The following is a 22477-nucleotide window of genomic DNA, read 5'->3' as shown; positions in this document are numbered from 1 at the left end:
CAACCAACCAGGTGTAAAAACAAAGGTTTTCGTGCTAAATCTAAAAACCAAACGCTTGCAATGGAAAACGACTAAAAGCTGAAAACAAATCTGCTCATCTTGGCCTCCCTGCACAATGACAACCATATTAATCCACAATTGTCTAACATAGAGAGAGAGGAGTGAAGCTCCCCCTCTTCCTGTTGCAGATATACGGCGAGCACGGCACATGTGACGATCAGATCAAAGACACGTTGGCCTGGACATGGATCACCTGTTGCTGCTGCTGCTGCTGTGGAGCTCAGGTAGGACTCGGCTTTAACAACACGAGATGCAGTAAATATTTAGATTTACTGATTAAAGCTTCCTCTTTAATGCTTTGAGAAAAATGTGAATGCATATGTTAACGTCCAGGTTTAGAGGTAGTTGTTATCCTGAGCTATTCTGGACAACCCACATAAAGAAGATGCACAGTGCTGCGTGGGTTCCCTCCCTTCCTCCCACAGTCCACAGACATGCAGTTAGTGGGGTTAGGTTAATGGGTGATTCTAAATTGCCCATCGGTGTGAATGTGAGTGCGAACAGTTGTCTGTCTCTCTGTGTTAGCCCTGCGCCAGGCTGGTGACCTGTCCAGGATGTACCCCGCCTCTTGCCCTATGGTAGCTGGGATAGGCTCCACCCCCGCATTGACCCTGAACTGGATAAATGACAGAGTATGGATGGATGGAAGATGTTCAGTTAAATCTGTTAAAAGATGGGCTGTGAGCTTTATTTAGAGCGTAAATGAAAATCACATCGAAGGAAAGAAAAAGAGAAAACGCCCAAGTTTAAAACAGTCAACACATCATCAACTTTTAATTTCTTCAAGCTCGAAACCACACAGTAGTTTGAAATCCTGCACACACTCTGACAGGATACTCCCACTCAAATAAAAGACCAGTGTTTACGTCACTGAACTCAAGTCTCTCCAGTCTACGTGCTGCCTCACTATTCAACAAAAACACGAAGTGAAAACACAAATGCTAAGATGAACGGAGCGGACACAGAAAAGATTCAAGTTTATTTATACAGCTCTAAATCACAACAACAGTCGCCTCAAGGCGCTTCATATTGTAAGGTCAACCCTACAATAACACACACAGAGAAACCCAGCAATCACATCACCCCCTATGAGCAGCACTTTGGCAACAGTGGGAAGGAAAAACTCCCTTTTAACAGGAAGAAACCTCCGGCAGAACCAGGCTCAGGGAGGGGCGGGGCCATCTGCTGCGACCGGTTGGGGTGAGAGAAGGAAGACAGGATAAATACATGCTGTGGAAGAGAGACAGAGGTTAATAACAGATATGATTCAGTGCAGAGAGCGTAACAACCCTTTTGGGTTATAGCACCACTAGGGGGGGTTGCCCTACTATTGTAGTAGTTGTTGGAGTCTCCTAGTGGGTGTGGTGTTGTTAGCGGCAGCCATTCCATGCTGCTCATGTTCCAGTCTCCGAGGAAACACCTTACTGTTGTAACGGCCTGGCGCCGAACCCCGCACATGTATGTACGGACAGAGTAGAGCCGTGGAGATCTGGCTTGTATGGTCTTATGTTGCTGATAATGAATAAAGGTCTGTTGTTTGATTTAACCGACTGGCTTCGGGTTATTCAGCTAACCCCCACACCACACGCTTGCTGGACCTGCTAGTCGCTCCTTCCTCGCCAGACTGCTGTTACAAGAGGTCTGTTAACACATAGTGAGTGAGAAAGGTGACTGGAAAGGAAAAACTCAATGCATCATGGGAATCCCCGGCAGCCTACGTCTATTGCAGCATAACTAAGGGAGGATTCAGGGTCACCTGGTCCAGCCCTAACTATATGCTTTAGCAAAAAGGAAAGTTTGAAGCCTAATCTTGAAAGTAGAGATAGTGTCTGTCTCCTGAATCCAAACTGGAAGCTGGTTCCACAGAAGAGGGGCCTGAAAACTGAAGGCTCTGCCTCCCATTCTACTTTTAAATACTCTAGGAACAACAAGTAGGCCTGCAGAGCGAGAGCGAAGTGCTCTAATAGGGTGATATGGTACTACAAGGTCATTAAGATAAGATGGGGCCTGATTATTTAAGTATGTGAGGAGCACCAAACTAAATGTAAGAAAAAACTCGAGGTGTGAGAACGTCTCATGACACTTCCTTTCTGTGCTGTGGGCATGTTTACCTTGTGTGGTTAGCTTGTGCATCACTGCCAAAGATGTGTTTCTGTGAGTGAGAATGTGCCGGAGGTTTCAGCGAGAGCTGCAGACTGTGTCTACATCACGCTCTCGTTGATTACGTGAGATGATTTATGAGTCCTTTTTTGTCTAACGGTTAAAATTTTATTTGTGAAGAAGTTTCCACATTTTTCTTATATAGTTCATAGACATGGGTGGCTGGAATGTATAACAAGTATAATAAAAACATAACTTTAAAGGCACAGCATTTGTTAGACCCTCCCTCCCCTTGCATAGAAGCTGGATCCTTCTCCCTGGCAGCTACTCGGTGCTTGCTCGGATGTTTAGGGGGTTTTCGCTGTAAAAAGAAGTTTTCTTCCCACGCAGGGAACAGCGGACGCTAATGTTTGTGTCACTTTTACAGGGTCAAACTCAAAGTAATGTGAGTACTTCCAAGCTTTAAACGCTGCACAGCCGTACTCTTATGGAATCAGAACGATGCCACCTTGAAACGAAACCGAAAAATGGATTGAAACCGAAAAAAAATATTGTAACTGAAATAAATGTACTGAAAAATCTTGTATTGAAACCGAAAAAAAAATTGATAGTGAAAAACAATTAATTGAAACTGTAATTTTTTTGTTTTCGCTTACAATTTTTTTTTTTCGGTTTCAAACCATTTTTCAGTTTCACTCTGCTGGCACTGTTTTGTAGTGATGGGACGTTCTGTATCGAGGCTTCGGAGCGTGTGTCGAGTAATGGAGGGGGCGTTTCCGCGAAGCGCGTATCGAGGCTTGCTTCATTTATGGGAGGAGCTGAAAATGATGACGTCCGAAGCCTCGCTGCCCGGCTGTACCACGTGACTGGTTCATGAAGCGGTTCGAACTTTGCCGCAAATAATCATTTTCCATACTGCCAGCATAAATATACACAGTATACTGCCATCACTACACTATAGGTGTTTTACACACTCCTTTTGTTGTTGACATTTACAGGCTGTGTGCAAAATGCCACACTCTTCAAATTCATGCCAGCTATTATTTTTACGTCCAGTAGGTGTCCTGCTAGAGCAAATGAAGCTTCATGAAGCTTCGCGTTGGGGTGAACCAATTGGATGAAAAGCTTCAGTGCTTCATGGGGCTTCATCTGCCCATCACTACTGTTTTGGCGTCCGGGGCGCGCTGGGGGGTGGCGCTGGGGCGGGGTTTCCGGCCCGCATGTATTTGCATATATTATAGAGGCCACTAGTGCTGACCAAGCTGCCATCTTTCTCTCTTCCCGTCTTTCAATGGCTGCTTCAATTTCAGCTTGAACCTCCAAACCGCAAGTAAGTAATCATTTTTTGTCATCTTTTCTTGCTGTCCCACTGGGCTGGACATTAGTTTAGTTTTTTTAGCTACATCTGGTGAAGTTGTGGTAAAATGCTGGTATTAGCCTATTCGTCGTAGCAAGCTAGCCTGAAGCTAATATTTGCTAAATTTAGGGACACCCGTGTCTCTTCAGGAGTTGGAGGCCGGTGTTCTAGGAGCGGATCTCAGGATCTCAACAGGCAGTGTTGGGCAGTAACATAATACATGCACCGGCGTTACGTATTTAAAATACAAAATATGAGTAAATGTATCCGTTACAATTACTGTTCAATAGGTGATATTGAGAATACAGTTAGTTTGTTGAAATAAATGGATTACATGGCGGTATTTACCTGTTTCATATGTTAGGCTATGGTCTCTCTATTTTTTGGTAATTCCACGCCGGTGGAAACCCAAACAAAACACGCAATAAGAGCCTCTAAAAATTATTATACAAAAATTATTTAATATGAAGGCAATAGCAGAGTGTTACAGGCATCGCCCTAAACAATGTAGCCTCATGGGCAGTGTAGTCCGTGCTGCAGGGAGAATGCACTGCCATACACGTTATGTGTCTGTGAGCGAGGAGGGAGAGAAAGGAGCTGTCACGGAGCAGAAACGGGAGCTGGAAGCATGTAAATATAATAATAACCACTAAAGCCAAAAAGAGAGCCTGACGAGCCCAGCTGTAAGTAAGCTGTTAAGACTCGACTGTACACCGTGTTCGTGTTTTCCTCCGAAACAATAAGCAGCCTTTCAACGCCTCTCTCTGTCTCTCGCTAGCAAACTTGACCCAGACAACAAAGTAAAGCTAGTTTTCAGCTACGAGCCCCACACGAACCGGACGTATTAGTCAGAGGTCCCTTTACTACGGTTCGGAGCCGCGGACCTGTTTTATATATGCGCTGAATAGTTTTCTACACGAGATCGCTGCAGCCTTACCTAATGTCCACCTACTGTTACTCATTTATATTAAGATTTTAACATCTAGTTGGTGTTGGTATGGCGAGTAGCCTTCAGTAATAGTAATAAATCACACAGCAATAGCACATTCATGTAGTTGTAAAGTATTCAGAATACATTACTTCTATAATCTTTGGTGGAATGCATTTTAAAATTAACCTTCCCAACACTGTCAACAGGTTAGCACCTCATACCACAGTGCAGCAAAGCAGTCTCATGAGCGCTGGGAAGGAGGAGCCCAGAGCCCAAAACAGACAGTGCAGGAGATGACAAGGTTAGTAATTGTATGGTGAAAATTATACTTTATCTTGATTGGCAAAAGAAAAGTAAATACAAAATCTGCTTCTCACATATAGGTCATTTCCAAAACTTCAATTTCTTTCATTACAGCTGTCCTGTGCCAGAAGTTCTGTTGACCCACAGTGAGAGGCATCATTTCAGAAACACCAGGAAGACTGAAACTCATCGCCGGGATCCAGCAGGGCTCGTGATCTTCACCAGCAGCTCCCTCACAAGAAGGATAAACCCAGCATTTCATGAACACTGATGGAGACCTTTGTTTTGTGTAATGTTAGAAGTACTCAGATAATCCTCAGAGGGTCTGGACTTTTACATAATATAATAGAATAGAATTCAACTTTGTTGTCATTGCACAGGTACAGGGCAACGAAATGCAGTTTGCATCCATCCAGAAGTGCTTTAGCCAGTGTTAAGGTTCAAAATTGAGGAAGGAGAGTACACACCACCCATGGTCCAGAAGGTCTTGGTCAAACAATGATTTTAATGAACACACGTGTGGGAAGACACTCTGTACGCAGACAGCCAGTAGTCCTCGACTTAATCAAAGCATAAACAGATATTTTATAGCATCAGGGTTTGTTTACTGACGCCCCTTCATGCGTCACCGGTACATTTTATACATAGATCAGATCAACACCAGAATGACTTTTCACCTAGAAAATCATCTTCTATTTTCATGGCTTGGTACTTTCCGTTCTCTCCTCTAAATAAATCTAACTAATGTGTGTGTATGTGTTGACCTCACATGCTCTTTGTGTCACCTCTTCACCTACTGTCTGTGTCTCGTCTGCTTTCGGTTTCAGTTCTGCAAAAGGCACACTCTGCAAACCTGCAATTTCCTGTCAGCCTGCAACTTAGTCTTTCTGAAAGACACTGTTCAACCCCTGAATGCAATATAAACTCCAGATTATATTATTAATGCAATCGTAATAATGACAATTATTTAACAATAGCAGTAAAATAATTTCCCTTCTCCACACCAGGATATAGATATATTACAATATATATTAGCAATAGTATAGATATGTAAGTATATTACAGAAATGGGTCTATTATGGTATGTTATAATGTACACGGTATGAAGTATGTTGTGAATATTCTATAACTATAAGTATGTACAGGCTGTAGTGAGTACAAGCTATGTACAGGATATGAATATGAGAAACTACAGAAATCTGAGATACAGTTATACAGAAATGTGAACTATGCAAATTATAAACAGTTGTAGGATTAAAAATCATATGTACAGAATGATTATTTACACAGAACTATACAGTAGTGCAGGTAAGTAATAGCTATAAGCTATAGTAATATCTTTAAGTCCTGTAGAAAGTTAAATATATGTTGTGCTCTCTGGTATGAATGACTCTGAATTACTTTATGATAAATAACACACTATTGTCAAAAACAGTGAAAGAATTCCAGATCACAAGTTTTTAGTTCAAATACAAGTAACAACCTTTGAGTTTAATCAGGTTTTATTTAATTGTGTCAGAGAAAACATCATGTGCTCTTCATGTAGCTGAGTACATTCAGTGTTTAAAACAGAAGCTGTGCAGGTCTGAGATCAGCAGTTTTCTGAAACACCAAACTGAGGTCCTGTTAATGCTGATGTATAGTGACACAGTTACAGGGGTGATTAATCCTTTTGACTTTTTGTCTTTAAATTTATCAATAAAACAGCTGCAGCTTTCACTGACAGCACATGTGGTACTTTAACCTTTGTACTGTTTTCTTCAGTTAATTTTGGAGTTACTACAAAGATTGAAGATATAGGATGATCTGTGTGCTGTCACTGGGTGGTGCTGAGGTCTGAATTTGAGGACGGCTCCTGTAATCACAAACAGAATCATCACAAACTGAAATATAAAGTTTATCTCTCAAATCAGAAATAGAGCTGATCCTTCTCCGTCCTCACACACTCGGGATCTGAAGTTGTTCAGTCCTACAGTTCTGCCGACAGCTGTTTATTTTTTATTTGTTTTAAAGGCTTTACTAACACATTTTCTAATATCATGTTTACCTTTGAGTTGTTGATGCTTTATAAATGGACATCTGCAAAGATGAGATGATGGAGCAGGTTTCAGTCGAGGTTCAGTCTGCTGCTGCATCCTGGTCACAACATACAGAGGTGTTATCAGCTCAGTATTGAACAAGAAATATTAACGTTTCAAATTATTTGTCCTAAAGGATGCAAGCTGTACAGAGTACTGCACATGTGACTTTGTGAACATAATTCATTAAAAATAATTTGGACAGTTTTTTAACCTGAATATTTGTAACAAACAGTAAAAAAAAAAACAAAAGCTAAAAAAAAAATCAGGGGAAAAATGTAACATTTTAACTTAAGCTGACAAGCGGAAGTAGTTGGTTTCAGTACATAAGTATCGGGCTTTGCTATTTAATCCGTAGCTATTGACTAATGAGGGGAATTTAAAAGTTGGCTTTAATGTCCTTCCACATGTGGAAAGCGACAGAAAACATGCTGCTGTTTGCACATATTTAATAATCAGCTCTGCACAGGAGCAGAAGCAGAGTCCAGCCCGTTGCTCTTACAGTATAATACTCATAATAAAAGTACAGTAAGCGTGGTTAGTCACTGAGCAGCCCGGTGCGTTTCTCTTGATTTCTTTAGTCAGGGTAAATTCATTCACCTGCACGGGGTAGCTAAACGAACTTTACAAAACATGTTTCCCCGACAGCCGAGTGCTCATTTTAGCTAGCTAGGTCCTTAGGTAGCTAGCTAAGGACCTAAATTACGGATTAGCTTACAAACACATTTAACTTACCAAAAATAATGCGGTGGGGCCTCAGATCCTCCTGTCCGGTAGTCCAATTTACTGAAGAACACCTCAGGCTGTCACTTTGAAATAGTCGGTAATGTAAACGCTGGACCTCTCGGCATCTGCCATTCCCGAACAGACACGTGCGAGTTTGTCCGTGACCGCAGCCGCGTCGTCAGTGTTTTCTCCAGTCATTGGTCAGCATTATAATATATGCAAATACATGCGGGTCGGAATCCCCGCCCCCCAGCGCGCCCCCGTACGCCAAAACAGTGCCAGCAGAGTGAAACCGAAAACAAAAAAAAATTGTAAGCGAAAACAAAAAAATTACAGTTTCAATTAATTGTTTTTCACTATCAATTTTTTTTTCGGTTTCAATACAAGATTTTTCAGTACATTTATTTCAGTTACAATATTTTTTTTCGGTTTCAATCCATTTTTCGGTTTCGTTTCAAGGTGGCATCGTTCTGATTCCATATACTCTCTCCATCGCTCCATATTATCCATTGTTGATCACGGTTTAGTAACGCAGTAACGCAGCGTGCTTATGCGAAAGTAACAGTAATCTAATTACTTGTTTGCAATAGTAATCCCTTACATTGCTCATTATTTCAAAAAAGTAATCGGATTACAGTAACGCATTACTTTTATCAATGGCTCTTCTCTGATTTTCTCCTCAGGAATCAGTGAGAGAAATCAGAGTTCAGCAGGTAAACGGAGTCAAAGAGAAATAAATAATCACAAACGCAGAATCAGCAGCAACGTTTGACCTTTTTCTTTACTCTGCTTCCTGTTCAGAGCCTGATGAAGTCAGGTTGGTGGGAAAAGCCAGTCACTGTGGAGGTACACTGGAGATAAAGCACGTGAGAGAATGGACACCAGTAGACTTCTATAACTGGACCCTGAAGAAAGCAGCTGTGGTCTGTGAACATCTGGACTGTGGCTCTGCTGTTTCTGTACAAGAGAGAAAGTCCCCACGGAGACTCGTATGGTCGTTCAGACCTGACTGCTTTCAGTCCGGATCTAAGTTGGGGGACTGTTTACGACTGTTACCCTCTACCACCATGCTCAATCTCACCTGTTTAGGTAAGTGCAGCGACTTTGTCCAGCAGGACTTCAGGAGTTCTCTGGACCAATCACCAACCAGCATGTCGGTGCTCCCTCTTCAGCTTGATGGGTTTCTGAGCTGCTGGTTTCCAGTTCTTACTGTTTGACTTGGTCTTTTTAGCTTGTTATTTTTTTCATTTTTCACAGCCAGGTGAAATCTTTTGAAACAATGACAGGATGTGCAACATTGACACCACTTTTCTTAATAAACTTCATGTTTTTCTGGTCGCAGACCTTTCAAAACACAGAAAATACCCAATTAAATAACACAAAACCCATTCATTCACACATCAGGCCACATGTAACACAAAGTTATTTAAGGGCTAGTTTTACTGCAGTGGGTGAATTTAACTGACTGAAGGAAAAGTGCTATGGAGCCCAGATGGTGTGAATGATGAGACCAGACACAGCAAAGTTTCGTTAAAGAAATCCAAAAATATATTGAATGAATGGGGGAAAGGGGTTGTTCCCTCTCTCTCTGTCTGCTCTTCACTGTCTAAGTAAAAGGCCAAAAAGAATTTGAAAAAGTGTCCATGCAAGATCACTGTAGGAGTTTATTAAACTTAAACTTGTTCGTAGCTCCATGTTTATGTCAGTGAATCGGTATCATTCTAAATCAGCCTCAACCTGTAACGTGCAGACTGCCACAATCCTGTTTCTGTATAGTGTATGAGAGGAGGCCAGAGAAACATGGTCACATGGCCTCTTTCCCCTGGGTACTCAGCCCTGCTCCTTTCGATAGCGTTGGAACATTTTCTAATCAAAGCTTTATTCAAAAATCTGCGTACAAAATCTAAACGTGATGCTGACATGAGCCCAGCGTGCGCTGCTATAACATTCTGTTGTTAATGATGAACTCATGTTGGAGTTGTGAGTCTGAATGAGTGAATAGTTGTTTGCTGCCATCGTTGTCTTGTGTGTCTGCGTCTCTGATCTCTGCAGACTCTGTCAGGCTGCTGAACGGTTCCAGTCTGTGTTCAGGCGGACTGCAGGTGAAGTCTAACCAGAGATGGTCCTCAGTGTGTGAAGCTGACTTTGACCTGCAGGATGCAGAGGTGGTCTGCAGGGAGCTTGGCTGTGGGCCTCCTTCGCTCCTCCGGGGGGCGCTCTATGGAGAAGCGGAGGCTCCAGTGTGGAGCAGAGAGTTCCAGTGTGGAGGCCATGAGTCTGCTCTCCTGGACTGTAGAAGCTCAGGCTCAGCTAGAAGCAGCTGCTCACCTGGCAAAGCTGCTGGACTCACCTGCTCAGGTAGAAGAGGAGCTGCAGCTTTGACTCAAACTCACTTTGTTCTCTCACTGATGACTCTCTGCTTTCTGTCAGAGCCTGTCAGGTTGGTGGGAGGAGCCAGTCGCTGTGCAGGTACACTGGAGGTGAAACACCTGGGAGAATGGAGACCAGTGGATGACAATGGTTGGACCATGAAACCAGCAGCTGTTGTCTGTGAACATCTGGACTGTGGCTCTGCTGTTTCTGTAGGACTGATATTTAAGTCATATGGATCTGTTTGGAGGATCAACCCTGACTGTGTTCAGTCTGGATCTCCTCTGAGGGAGTGTGCAATATCATGGTCCTCCTCCTCTATCCTTGATCTCACCTGTTCAGGTAAGGCCATCACTTTCATAAATGTTATTAGAAGATAGATATGCAGCCATGTCAGGTGATATACAATCTAGACTAATGTAAATAGGTGGTACCATTGCTGTGTCCGAAGGATACCCCTTTGAGAAGAAGCTTGAGCATTATTGGCTAGCTTAGAGGACCCACTGTCATTTTCTCTTGTTCCCAAATCAGTCGCAGTCCAGACCAAGTTAATGCATCAAGCTGCACTACTGACCAGACAGAAGACTGTATATAAATATTTTTAATTCTGGACTTTAGCTTTAAGTCTTGTTGGTTTTCTGAAGTGTTATCAGCTAATGCTAGCTTTGTTATCAAACTAGGTTCACAGAGCACATAAAAGCATCACACAGACACAAGTAACAGCTAGTTAGTGTTAGGAAACATCCAGCAGTACAGACACAGTCCAGAGGTCCAGCTCAGGAATTCCAGTTGGCGGAGGTGAAGCCTGTGTTATAGAAAATCATGAAAATATACTTTAAGTTTCAGCCCTGATCAAAAGTTTAAAATCAAAACAAACTTAAACTGAGACTGTTTTACAGCTCATCCAAAGTTCAGGCCGGAAAAAAGACAAATCTGTGCAAAACTGTGGATTCATTGTCATTTTCTGTCAGGTGGTGTCACTGTCATGACGTTCTGACGGCAAAGGCAAAAAAAGTTTTGTTTTTGAACGTGATCGGTTTGTCGAATTGCATAAGCAGGGTCTCTCACAGCGCGCCATCGCAGCTGAGGGGGGACGCAGTAAGAAAGTCATTTGGAATTCCTTAAATGATCCTGAAGGTTATGGAACAAAAAAGTCCAGTGGAAAACCCCAAACATGTCACCAGCACTGAGCCGGAGGATCCAACTGGCTGTCCGTAAAGACACTGGACGATTCTCAACACAAATCAATGCCGCTACTGGAGCCGACTGCAGCCAGCAACCATCAGACGACATCTGAGACTGAAGGGCCTTAAAAAACAAAAAACGCCTTCAAAGGCCTCGTCTCCTTGGACACCACAGAAATGACCGCTTGGACCAAACATCGCACGCTGAAAGGTGGAGGAAAGTTTTATTCTCCAATGAGAGCAAATGTAACCTTGATGGCCCTGATGGTTTCCAGAGTTACTGGCATGATAAGCAGATCCCACCTGAGGTGTTTTCTACGCCCACAGTGGGGGGGGGGGGCACCATCATGGTCTGGGGTGCTTTTTCCTTCAGTGGAACAACGGAGCTGCAGGAGCTGCAGGGGCATCAAACGCCACTGGCCATGTGGCTATGCACAGAGCATCCCTGATGACTGAGGGCCCTCGTCTGCAGAGATGGGCAGTAACACGTTGCAAGTAATGCGTTACTGTAATCAGATTACTTTTTTCAAGTAACGAGTAAAGTAAGGAATTACTATTGCAAAAAGGTAATTAGATTACAGTTACTTTCCCGTAGGAGCGCTGCGTTACTGCGTTACTAAAACCGTGATTTTATTGCGAGCGTGTCTCATGACAGTGACGTAAGCGAGTGCGCCGTTCGTGACAACAGCTGTGTGCAGATCAACAATGGATCATATATCGAGTGCAGAGAGAGTATGAGCGTGCAGCGTTTAAAGCGTGGAAGTACTGACCTTACTTTGAGTTTGATTCCATAAAAAGTGACAAAAACATTAGTGTCCGCTGTGCGTGGGAAGAAAACTTCTTTTTACAGTGAAAAAAACCCCTAAACTTCCAACAAGCACCGAGTAGCTACGACGTAATGGGAAACTCACAGAGAAACTCGCGGATTCTTCCACTGACCGCGGCACACCTGCACCAGGGTAAACCTCCGCCTGCCCCACTCCTGCTTTACAGGTGAAAATAATAATAATAATAATAATGGATTGGATTTATATAGCGCTTTTCAAGGCACCCAAAGCGCTTTACAATGCCACTATTCATTCACTCTCACATTCATACACTGGTGGAGGCAGCTAAAGTTGTAGCCACAGCTGCCCTGGGGCAGACTGACAGAAGCCAGGCTGCCATATCGCGCCATCGGCCCCTCTGGCCAACACCAGTAGGCGGCAGGGTAAAGTGTCTTGCCCAAGGACACAACGACCAGGACAGAGAGCCCAGGGGATCGAACCGGCGAGCTTCCGGTTACAGATACGCTTCCCAACCCCCTAAATAGAGGGGAAAATAGAGCAACAGGGCCGCTGAGTCTGTGACTTTATTTATTTTCTGCTGTGTTTTACTTGCATCTATTTGAAAGACTGAGTGTAAACACAAAAATATTTTATTTTATGAGCTGGAATGTGCAGAAAATAGGTTTAAATGTTAAACTAATTTCTTCCAGTCAGAGAATTTTTGCTTGATGCATAAAGTTAAAAGGTTAAAACTAATAAAACAAGTTAAAAAAAGAGACTTTTCCATTTGATTACATTTTGTATGATGGATTATGCAGAAAAAGTAGAATTGGGCTGAAAGATCTCTCGCTTTATCACCTCTTCAGGTTGTAAATCATATTTTTAAAAAGTAACTAATTACTTTGAAAATAAGTAATCAGTAAAGTAAGGGGATTACATTTTGGGGGAAGTAATCAGTAATTAGTTACTGATTACTTTTTTCAAGTAACGTGACCAACACTGCTCGTCTGTGTGGTGACGCCCGGGTTTATCAACAGGACAATGCTGAAGGACTTCTTCCATCACACTTTTGGACCATCCCTCATGTTCCCCTGATCCAAATCCAATGATTTTTTCGCCATTTTCCAAGTGATTTTAAACGGGACTGTACATTCACACACCACAAACTGGTGCAACGTGGAGGTGCAGTGGCACATTGCACTGTCACCTCACAGCAAGGTTTTTTCTGTACCTGCTGGTAAGCGTGGCTCCTGTGCATGTAACTGATGCTGTTGGTTGTGATATCCATAAACCATGCGGTACTCAGCACAGCACGCGGGTACGGACCCCATTCTTCCACTAACTGAATTATTAGCCAAGAAATGCAGATCTAATTAAGACAGAATGGATGTTATTGTAGTTTTTGTTGTTAATCTAATTCATTGTTATCTTCCTGCTCCAAAGTCCTGATGCTCAGTCATCCAGCTAAGTAAATCCCAAAAGGTTGAACACTACATCCAGATGAACAGAATCGACCTTTTGGGGTACCAGAACAAAAACACTTTGCTCTTACTCTGAGTTTCTTATTACAATCTGCAGATGTGCAGATTATCTAGCTGACAGTCTAAGAAACATGAACATTATGGATCTCTGATCTCTGCAGACTCTGTCAGGCTGCTGAACGGTTCCAGTCTGTGTTCAGGCGGACTGCAGGTGAAGTCTAACCAGAGATGGTCCTCAGTGTGTGAAGCTGACTTTGACCTGCAGGATGCAGAGGTGGTCTGCAGGGAGCTTGGCTGTGGGCCTCCTTCGCTCCTCCGGGGGGCGCTCTATGGAGAAGCGGAGGCTCCAGTGTGGAGCAGAGAGTTCCAGTGTGGAGGCCATGAGTCTGCTCTCCTGGACTGTAGAAGCTCAGGCTCAGCTAGAAGCAGCTGCTCACCTGGCAAAGCTGCTGGACTCACCTGCTCAGGTAGAAGAGGAGCTGCAGCTTTGACTCAAACTCACTTTGTTCTCTCACTGATGACTCTCTGCTTTCTGTCAGAGCCTGTCAGGTTGGTGGGAGGAGCCAGTCGCTGTGCAGGTACACTGGAGGTGAAACACCTGGGAGAATGGAGACCAGTGATTGGCTCTGACTGGCCTCTGAAGGCAGCAGGTGTCTTCTGTGAACATCTGGACTGTGGCTCTGCTGTTTCTGTTGGAAAAAAAAAGTCCACATACAGATTTGTGTTGAAGATCAATCCTGATTGTTTCAAGCTGAGATCTTCCCTAAGGGAATGTGTAGAACCATCTTACTCTTCCTCTGTGCTCAGTGTCACCTGTTCAGGTAAGCCCATCAATTACACAGTTTGTGAAAAACAACGGGGGGAAAAATAGTTGAAGGTGTGACACGAAGGAAGTGATTGTTAGTGGAAGACATAGATTTAGTTCATTTTAAAGAGTTATGAAGGGAACATTTAAGCACCGAGACCAAGAAAGTTTATGTAACCAGCTGCAAACTCTTACGAAGTTGTACATTTGAACACTAGAGTCTATGGAGGAAGCAAAAGAACTGCCGAACAATACTCAGGTTGAAATTTGCTGGTATGTGACCTACTTAACCTAGCTAACAGTACCTGACGTTAGTACTTACAAATAAACAAACCTTTAATGATCCCATTAACTCGTTTTACTGCTGCTGCTCTTTCTGTCGCACTCAGCAGTCGTTTGCATGCAGTTAACCAAGCAAAAGCTTATAGCAGCGTAGACCAGACAGCTACAAATAAATCACTTCAACAAGGAGAAATGTTCTCATGAGAACGAAGTACATGAAAATGTTTTAAAAGATCTGAAAACTCCTAATCATTACTTATGAGTTACCCCTGAGAATATTTAAGGGGCTGTGTTTCATTTCTCTTCACAGTCACGATCTGTGACAATTCAATTCAATTCAATTTTATTTATATAGCGCCAAATCACAACAAAAGTCGCCTCAAGGCGCTTCATAGATACAGAGAAAAACCCAACAATCATATGACCCCCTATGAGCAGCACTTTGGCGACAGTGGGAAGGAAAAACTCCCTTTTAACAGGAAGAAACCTCCGGCAGAACCAGGCTCAGGGAGGGGCGGGGCCATCTGCTGTGACCGGTTGGGGTGAGAGAAGGAAGACAGGATAAATACATGCTGTGGAAGAGAGACAGAGGTTAATAACAGATATGATTCAATGCAGAGAGGTCTGTTAACACATAGTGAGTGAGAAAGGTGACTGGAAAGGAAAAACTCAATGCATGGCCAGCTTGAAGGCCTGTGGTACATAGCTGATCATTAGAGATAGGTTGATCATATTTAAGATCGAAGCATTAATTAATGGCAGGACTTCTTTGAGCAGTTTTGTAGGAATGGGGTCTAAAAGACACGTTGAAGGTTTGGAGGAAGTAATTATTGAAGTTAACTCAGAAAGATCAATTGGAGAAAAAGAGTCTAACTTAACATCAATGGTACTAAGAGTAGCTGTAGATAATATTACATCTGTGGGATGATTATTGGTAATTTTTTCTCTAATGATAAAAATTTTATTTGTGAAGAAGTTCATGAAGTCATTACTAGTTAACGTTAAAGGGATGGTTGGCTCAAAAGAGCTCTGACTGTTTGTCAGCCTGGCTACAGAGCTGAAGAGAAACCTGGGGTTGTTCTTATTTTCTTCAATCAGTGATGAATAGTAAGATGTTCTGGCTTTGCGGAGGGCTTTCTTATAAAGCAGCAAACTTTTTCTCCAGGCTAAATGATGATCCTCTAAATTTGTGACACGCCATTTCCTCTCCAGATTACGAGTCATCTGCTTTAGGGTACGTGTTTGAGAATTATACCACGGAGTCAGGTACTTCTGATTAGAGACCTTAGTTTTCACAGGAGCTACAGTATCCAGAGTCGTACGTAGTGAGGAGGTGAAATTATTAACAAGATAATCGACCTCTGTTGGAGCAGCGTTCAGATAGCTGCTCTGCTCTGTGTTGGTACAGGGCATTGAAGATGATAACAGTGGGTGGATTATATTCTTAAACTTAGTTACAGCGCTTTCAGAAAGACATCTACTTTGATAAAGTCTACTCTCCACTGCTGTGTAATCAATTATTGTAAATGTAAATGTTATCAGGAAATGATCAGACAGGAGAGGGTTTTCAGGAAACACTGTTAAATGTTCAGTTTCTATGCCATATGTTAAAACAAGATCTAGAGTGTGATTAAAGTGGTGGGTGGGTTCTTTTACATTTTGACAGAAACCAATTGAGTCTAATAACAGATTAAATGCCATGTTGAGGCTGTCATTTTTAGCATCTACATGGATGTTAAAATCACCCACAATAATTATTTTATCTGAGCTCAGAACTAAATCAGATAAAAAGTCTGAGAAATCAGACAGAAACTCTGTGTAAGGCCCAGGTGGACGATAGATGATAACAAGTCAGACTGGTTTCTGAGTTTCACAGCTGGGGTGGACGAGGCTAAGCATCAGGCTTTCAAATGAATTAAAAGTCTGTCTTGGTCTTTCATTAATTAATAGGCTGGTGTGAAAAATTGCTGCCACACCTCCCCCTCGGCCTGTGCTTCGAGGTTTCTGGTAGTTAGAATGACTCGGGGGTGTTGATTCATTTAAACTAACATAATCATCCTGCTGCAACCAGGTTTCTGTAAGGCAGAGTAAATCAATGTGTTGATCAATTATTAAGTCATGTACTAACAGAGACTTGGAGGAGAGAGACCTAATATTTAATAATCCACATTTCACTGTGTTACTCTTTGGTTCAGATGTGGATACTGTATTGTTCTTTCTTTGTAATTGTTTATGTTTAAGTTGTTTGTTTCTGGTTTTTAGTTTGTTTTTTGTCTGTTTGGGAGCTGACACAGTCTCTATGGAGATGGGTTTTTGGGGGGGTAGCAGGAGGAGAGAAGCTGCAGAGAGGCGTGTAAGACTGCAACTCTGCTTCCTGGTCCCAACTCTGGATAGTCATATTTTGGGGGGTTTAATAAATTTGTCCATATTTCTAGAAATGAGAGCTGCTCCATCCAAAGTGGGATGGATGCCGTCTCTCCTAACAAGACCAGGTTTCCTCCAGAAGGTTTGCCAATTATCTATGAAGCCCACATCGTTTCTGGGACACCACTCAGACAGCCAGCAATTTAAGGAGAACATGCAGCTAAACATGTCACTCCTGGTCTGATTGGGGAGGGGACCAGAGAAAACTACAGAGTCCGACATTGTTTTGGCAAAGTTGCACACCGATTCAATATTGATTTTAGTGACCTCCGATTGGCGTAACCGGGTGTCATTACTGCTGACGTGAATTATGATTTTACTGAATTTACGTTTACCCTTAGCCAGCAGTTTTAAATTTCCTTCAATGTCGCCTGCTCTGGCCCCTGGAAGACAATTGACTATGGTTGCCGGTGTCTCTAGCTTCACATGTCTGAGAACAGAATCACCAATTACCAGAGTTTGACCCCCGGCGGGTGTGTCGCCGAGTGGGGAAAAACGGTTAGACACATGAACGGGTTGGTGGTGTACCTGGGGCTTCTGTTTGGGACTATGCTTCCTCCTCACCGTCACCCAGCCGCCCTCTTTCCCCAGCTGCTTGGGGTCTGCCGGGGAACAGCTAGCGGGGCCTACGCTATCTTCGGCTGCACCAGCTACAGGGGCCTGGTTAGCTACAGGTGAATGAAGGGTGCGAAGCCGAGTCTCCAATTCAGTAATCCTGGCCTCCAGAGCTGCAAATATGCTACATTTGTTACAGATATCATTACTGCTAAAGGAGGCCGAGGAGTAACTAAACATCTGACACAATGAGCAAGAAAGTGCAGGAGGGACAGGTGAAGTAGCCATGGTGCTAACGAGTTGGCTACGAGCTAAGCTAAGCTAGCGAAACAGTACAGAGACAGTGAGTGAATACTTTGGCTATAAATTAGGTAGTGAGTACACAGAAAGTGTGCTTCGGGTGAAGCACGTGAAGATTATACTATGAAAGAAGAATGTATTTAAAAGTTGTTAATTAAATTGCTAAGCAAATAAGCTACTCAGAAACACCACTGTGTTTGAGCAGGAACAGGAAGTGATACTCTACCACAGAGCGAGCGAACACCAAGTGACAGCGCCACCAAGAGTCAAAGAAAGGTTTAACTTTTTGCAAACTTCAGTCTTTCCATAAACTGCTGATGTTCAACAAACATCTGGAGGAAGTTGTGTGACTGGGTTTGTGGAGGTCCTGAAGGTGGATCCAGTATCTCAGTTTACAGTCCGTCGTCGCTGCTGCTCGCTGCTGTTCAGAGGCTGTTTTGTTTGCCATAAGGCCTCTGATGATGACCTCACCTGTCATGGTCTCTGTTCATTTACAGACCTGCTGGCTCAGCCAAGCATTATTGTCCCTGCCTCCATGGACGGGGTCTCCGAGGCACAGCAGCAGGGGCTTCGGGTGTCCAGGGGCTCTAGCTTGACCATCAGCTGCTCCATCCAGCCACAGTTCCCAGGAGGCTCCTTCCAGCTCACCTTCACTTCCTCCAACACAGCATACAACTACACCCAGCCAGCTGTCAATCACTCTGCCCACTTCCTGTTTCCTGTCACAGAGCCCGCCCACCAAGGAAACTACAGCTGCTTTTATCGTGTTTATGTTTTTTCTCACAACTTCTCCTCTGAGAGCCGCCAGCTGTCTGTGACTGTCTCAGGTGAGCTGAAGCAGAGAGATTTTCTGTAAAATCTAACTTTGAAAGGTTTGCAGCCAGAAACAGTGACGAGCAGAGTATGAATGGTTACCACAGTAACGCCGGTTCTCTGAAAACTATTTCATTTACACAGCGACAAATCAAAACATCAGTCCTCCCAGGCACATCCTGTTAACATCTGGACTGCTGTTTAAGCCAGAATGTTGTTTCTGGGTGGTTTTCCTGCGTGTGCCACCTGCTTCGTCACACAACACTCCAGCGGGATTCAGCTGAACTGGGCGTTGACTCCTTCCTCCTCTAATTCTTCTTTCTGAGTCACTTATTGGTGAATGTGTTCATGTGTTGAGGATCATTATCCCATCGACTCATCTAGTCCTTGTTCAGTTTTAAGACAGATGTGTCATCATTATGTTGCAGTTCAGAGTGGAATCAGTGGCTGAAGTCTCTCCATCTCTGATGCTGTGAAGCAACAACACACCAGCATAGTTCTGCCTGGTTGATGGTTTGTTTTTTAACATCTGCCATTGGTTTGTTCTGAATGTCTCTACAGTTACTGTAGCCAAACATTTCATCTTTGATTTGTCTATCTAAAGCAAATTATTTCTCTTTGATTGGACGTTGACCAACTGTAGTTTGTAGTTTTTCTTGGGCCATAAAGGATTTTCCTGGTTTTCTGCTGTGCCGGTTAAATGTGTACAAGCTCAATATGTTTGCATCACTTTGACACTAACAGCTGTAGAGTTACTGGCAGATCCAGGAATGAGGTGTGGGGGGGTTTGGAGACAGCTTTTTGACTCAAAAAGGATTAACCAGAAACAAGCAGCTGCTTGATTTCCACAAAATACACCGATTGATCACTCCTGGTACCTTTAAAATGTAATACCAGACATACCCCTAACCCCAGAGAATGTTGTGTAGATAATAGTATGATTCAATTCAATTCAATTCAATTCAATTTTATTTATATAGCGCCAAATCACAACACAAGTCGCCTCAAGGTGCCTCATAGATACAGAGAAAAACCCAACAATCATATAACCCCCTATGAGCAGCACTTTGGCAACAGTGGGAAGGAAAAACTCCCTTTTAACAGGAAGAAACCTCCAGCAGAACCAGGCTCAGGGAGGGGCGGGGCCATCTGCTGTGATTGGTTGGGGTGAGAGAAGGAAGACAGGATAAAGACATGCTGTGGAAGAGAGACAGAGGTTAATAACAGATATGATTCAGTGCAGAGAGGTCTGTTAACACATAGTGAGTGAGAAAGGTGACTGGAAAGGAAAAACTCAATGCATCATGGGAATCCCCGGCAGCCTATGTCTATTGCAGCATAACTAAGGGAGGATTCAGGGTCACCTGGTCCAGCCCTAACTATATGCTTTAGCAAAAAGGAAAGTTTGAAGCCTGATCTTGAAAGTAGAGATAGTGTCTGTCTCCTGAATCCAAACTGGAAGCTGGTTCCACAGAAGAGGGGCCTGAAAACTGAAGGCTCTGCCTCCCATTCTACTTTTAAATACTCTAGGAACAACAAGTAGGCCTGCAGAGCGAGAGCGAAGTGCTCTAATAGGGTGATATGGTACTACAAGGTCATTAAGATAAGATGGGGCCTGATTATTTAAGACCTTGTATGTGAGGAGCAGGATTTTGAATTCTGGATTTAACAGGAAGCCAAAACAGGAGAAATCTGCTCTCTTTCTAGTCCCTGTCAGGACTCTTGCTGCAGCATTTTGGATCAGCTGAAGGCTTTTCAGCGAGTTTTTTGGACTTCCTGATAATAATGAATTACAGTCGTCCAGCCTGGAAGTAATAAATGCATGAACTAGTTTTTCAGCGTCACTCTGAGACAGGATATTTCTAACTTTAGAGATGTTGCACAAATGGAAGAAAGCAGTCTTACATATTTGTTTAATATGTGCGTTGAAGGACATGTCCTGGTCAAAAATGACTCCAAGGTTCCTCACAGTGTTACTGGAGGCCAAGGTAATGCCATCCAGAGTAAGCATCTGCTTAGATACCATATTTCTAAGATTTTCAGGGCCGAGTACAATAACCTCAGTTTTATCTGAATTAAGAAGCAGAAAGTTAGCGGCCATCCAGGTCTTTATGTCTTTAAGACATTCCTGCAGTTTAACTCATTGGTGTGTGTTATCTGGCTTCATGGACAGATAGAGCTGGGTGTCATCTGCATAGCAGTGTAAATGTATGCTATGTCTTCTAATGATGCTGCCTAAGGGAAGCATGTATAATGTAAACAGAATTGGTCCTAGCACTGAACCCTGTGGAACTCCATAATTAACCTCAGTGTGTGAAGAGGACTCTCCATTTACATGCACAAACTGGAGTCTATTAGATAGATATGATACAAACCACTGCAGCGCAGTACCTGTAATACCTACAGCATGTTCTAATCGCTCTAATAGGATATTATGGTCGACAGTATCGAACGCTGCACTGAGGTCTAGCAGGACAAGCACAGAGATGAGTCCACTGTCAGAGGCCAGAGTATGATGAGACAACTTCAACACCAATGACAACAGCAGGTCCTCAGTGTCACAGGCATCACTCCCTAAATACCAATGACCTGATCTGAAACACCTGATGTTACATGGATGGTTGGAAGAGACAATAAATGAAGGGATATATGTATTTTATCCACATGACTAATCAGCTTTTTATGTCTTTAATTGATGAAAAACATTTTCTGACTTTTAAGTATCACTAAACTCAGTTTAACTTGTGCAGGCTCCAGTCACAGATTATTCTCAGAGGGGTTTAAAGGGGTTTGTCCTCAGAGCAGAGGTTCAGGTCCAGATAAACGATGTTCACAGATTTCTCTGCAGTTTGTGTTTAATGGCAGCTGTTTGACTCGTGATGACTGTGAATGTGTTCGATCCCGCAGGTCATCCAGATCCCACAGGCTTCATCATCAGAGCGCTCGTCCTGCCACTGATCCTGCTGTTGGAGAACGTTGTCCTGTATTTCTACTGTAAGGTACTGAACACATGTTTGCATCAGAGAACGAAGCCCTGAGAGAGGAGCGATGCAGTCAGTCTGATCTATGTGTGCTTATGTCCCTCCAGGCCAGCAGGGGGCAGAAGCTGGGCAGACCGGAGAACAACAAGCTGGTTAACTTTGGTGTTGGTGCAGCTGAAGAAGGGCCGGCTGAAGAGGAAGGAGCTCATCTCATATCCAGATGAAGTTCTCAGCTCATCCATCACCTCAGTCACAGATTTTACTTTCTTTCTACCAAAGATTCTGTTAATCAGTCAGGCTGGAATGATTCTGTTGTTTTCTTACTGCCAGCATGAAAAGTCCAAAACCATCAAAGTGTTTCAGGTTTTTAATCACATTTTTACACAGAAACTGGCCCCTAATGTACCTGCTGTTCAACACTGACTGCAGGGAAGTGTAACCAGAGATGGTCCTCAGTGCGTGAAGCTTGACCTGCAGGATGCAGAGGTGGTCTGTAGGGAGCTTGGCTGTGGGCCTCCTTCGCTCCTCCAGGGGGCGCTCTATGGAGAAGCGGAGGCTCCAGTGTGGAGCAGAGTCTGCTCTCCTGGCAGAACTTTATATAAATAAAGGATATTTGTTCTGCCTTTTATACGTTACGCTGGATAATACAGTTTAGTAATCTGCCCTAGAGCCCCCTCTAGTGGCTGATTTGTAATATTATTTTGATTACTTTGGAAAAAGAAAAATAGAGGAAGTGGAAAATCCAAGATGGCTGAACGTAATGCTGAAGCATTATCGTTCCAAGCTGAAAATGTTTCTTCGGACGAGATTTGTCCGTAAGTATGAGTGATGATTAAATAATAATTGTCTCTTGTTGTGTTTAAAACTTTGTTTAATTGAGTATGAAAGTTTTATCTTGTTAGCTTGCAGTAAGCTTGTAACAAGCTAGTTTGCAATGTTAGTTAGCTAATACAATATTTT

At 43.1% G+C, this 22477-nt stretch overlaps 1 pseudogene; it reads left to right on the top strand.

The window, feature by feature from the left end:
• The first annotated feature begins 208 nt into the window (after positions 1–208).
• LOC146619549 (scavenger receptor cysteine-rich type 1 protein M130-like) lies at positions 209–21741 on the top strand (annotated as a pseudogene).
• The last annotated feature ends 736 nt before the right edge of the window (positions 21742–22477 follow it).

Source organism: Diplotaxodon limnothrissa, linkage group LG14 (genome assembly GCF_057381915.1).
Source record: "Diplotaxodon limnothrissa isolate DT_005_m linkage group LG14, D_limnothrissa_male_GT1.1, whole genome shotgun sequence".
In the NCBI taxonomy this organism is placed as follows: Eukaryota; Metazoa; Chordata; class Actinopteri; order Cichliformes; family Cichlidae; genus Diplotaxodon; species Diplotaxodon limnothrissa.
This window is presented reverse-complemented; position numbering and strand designations above follow the sequence as displayed.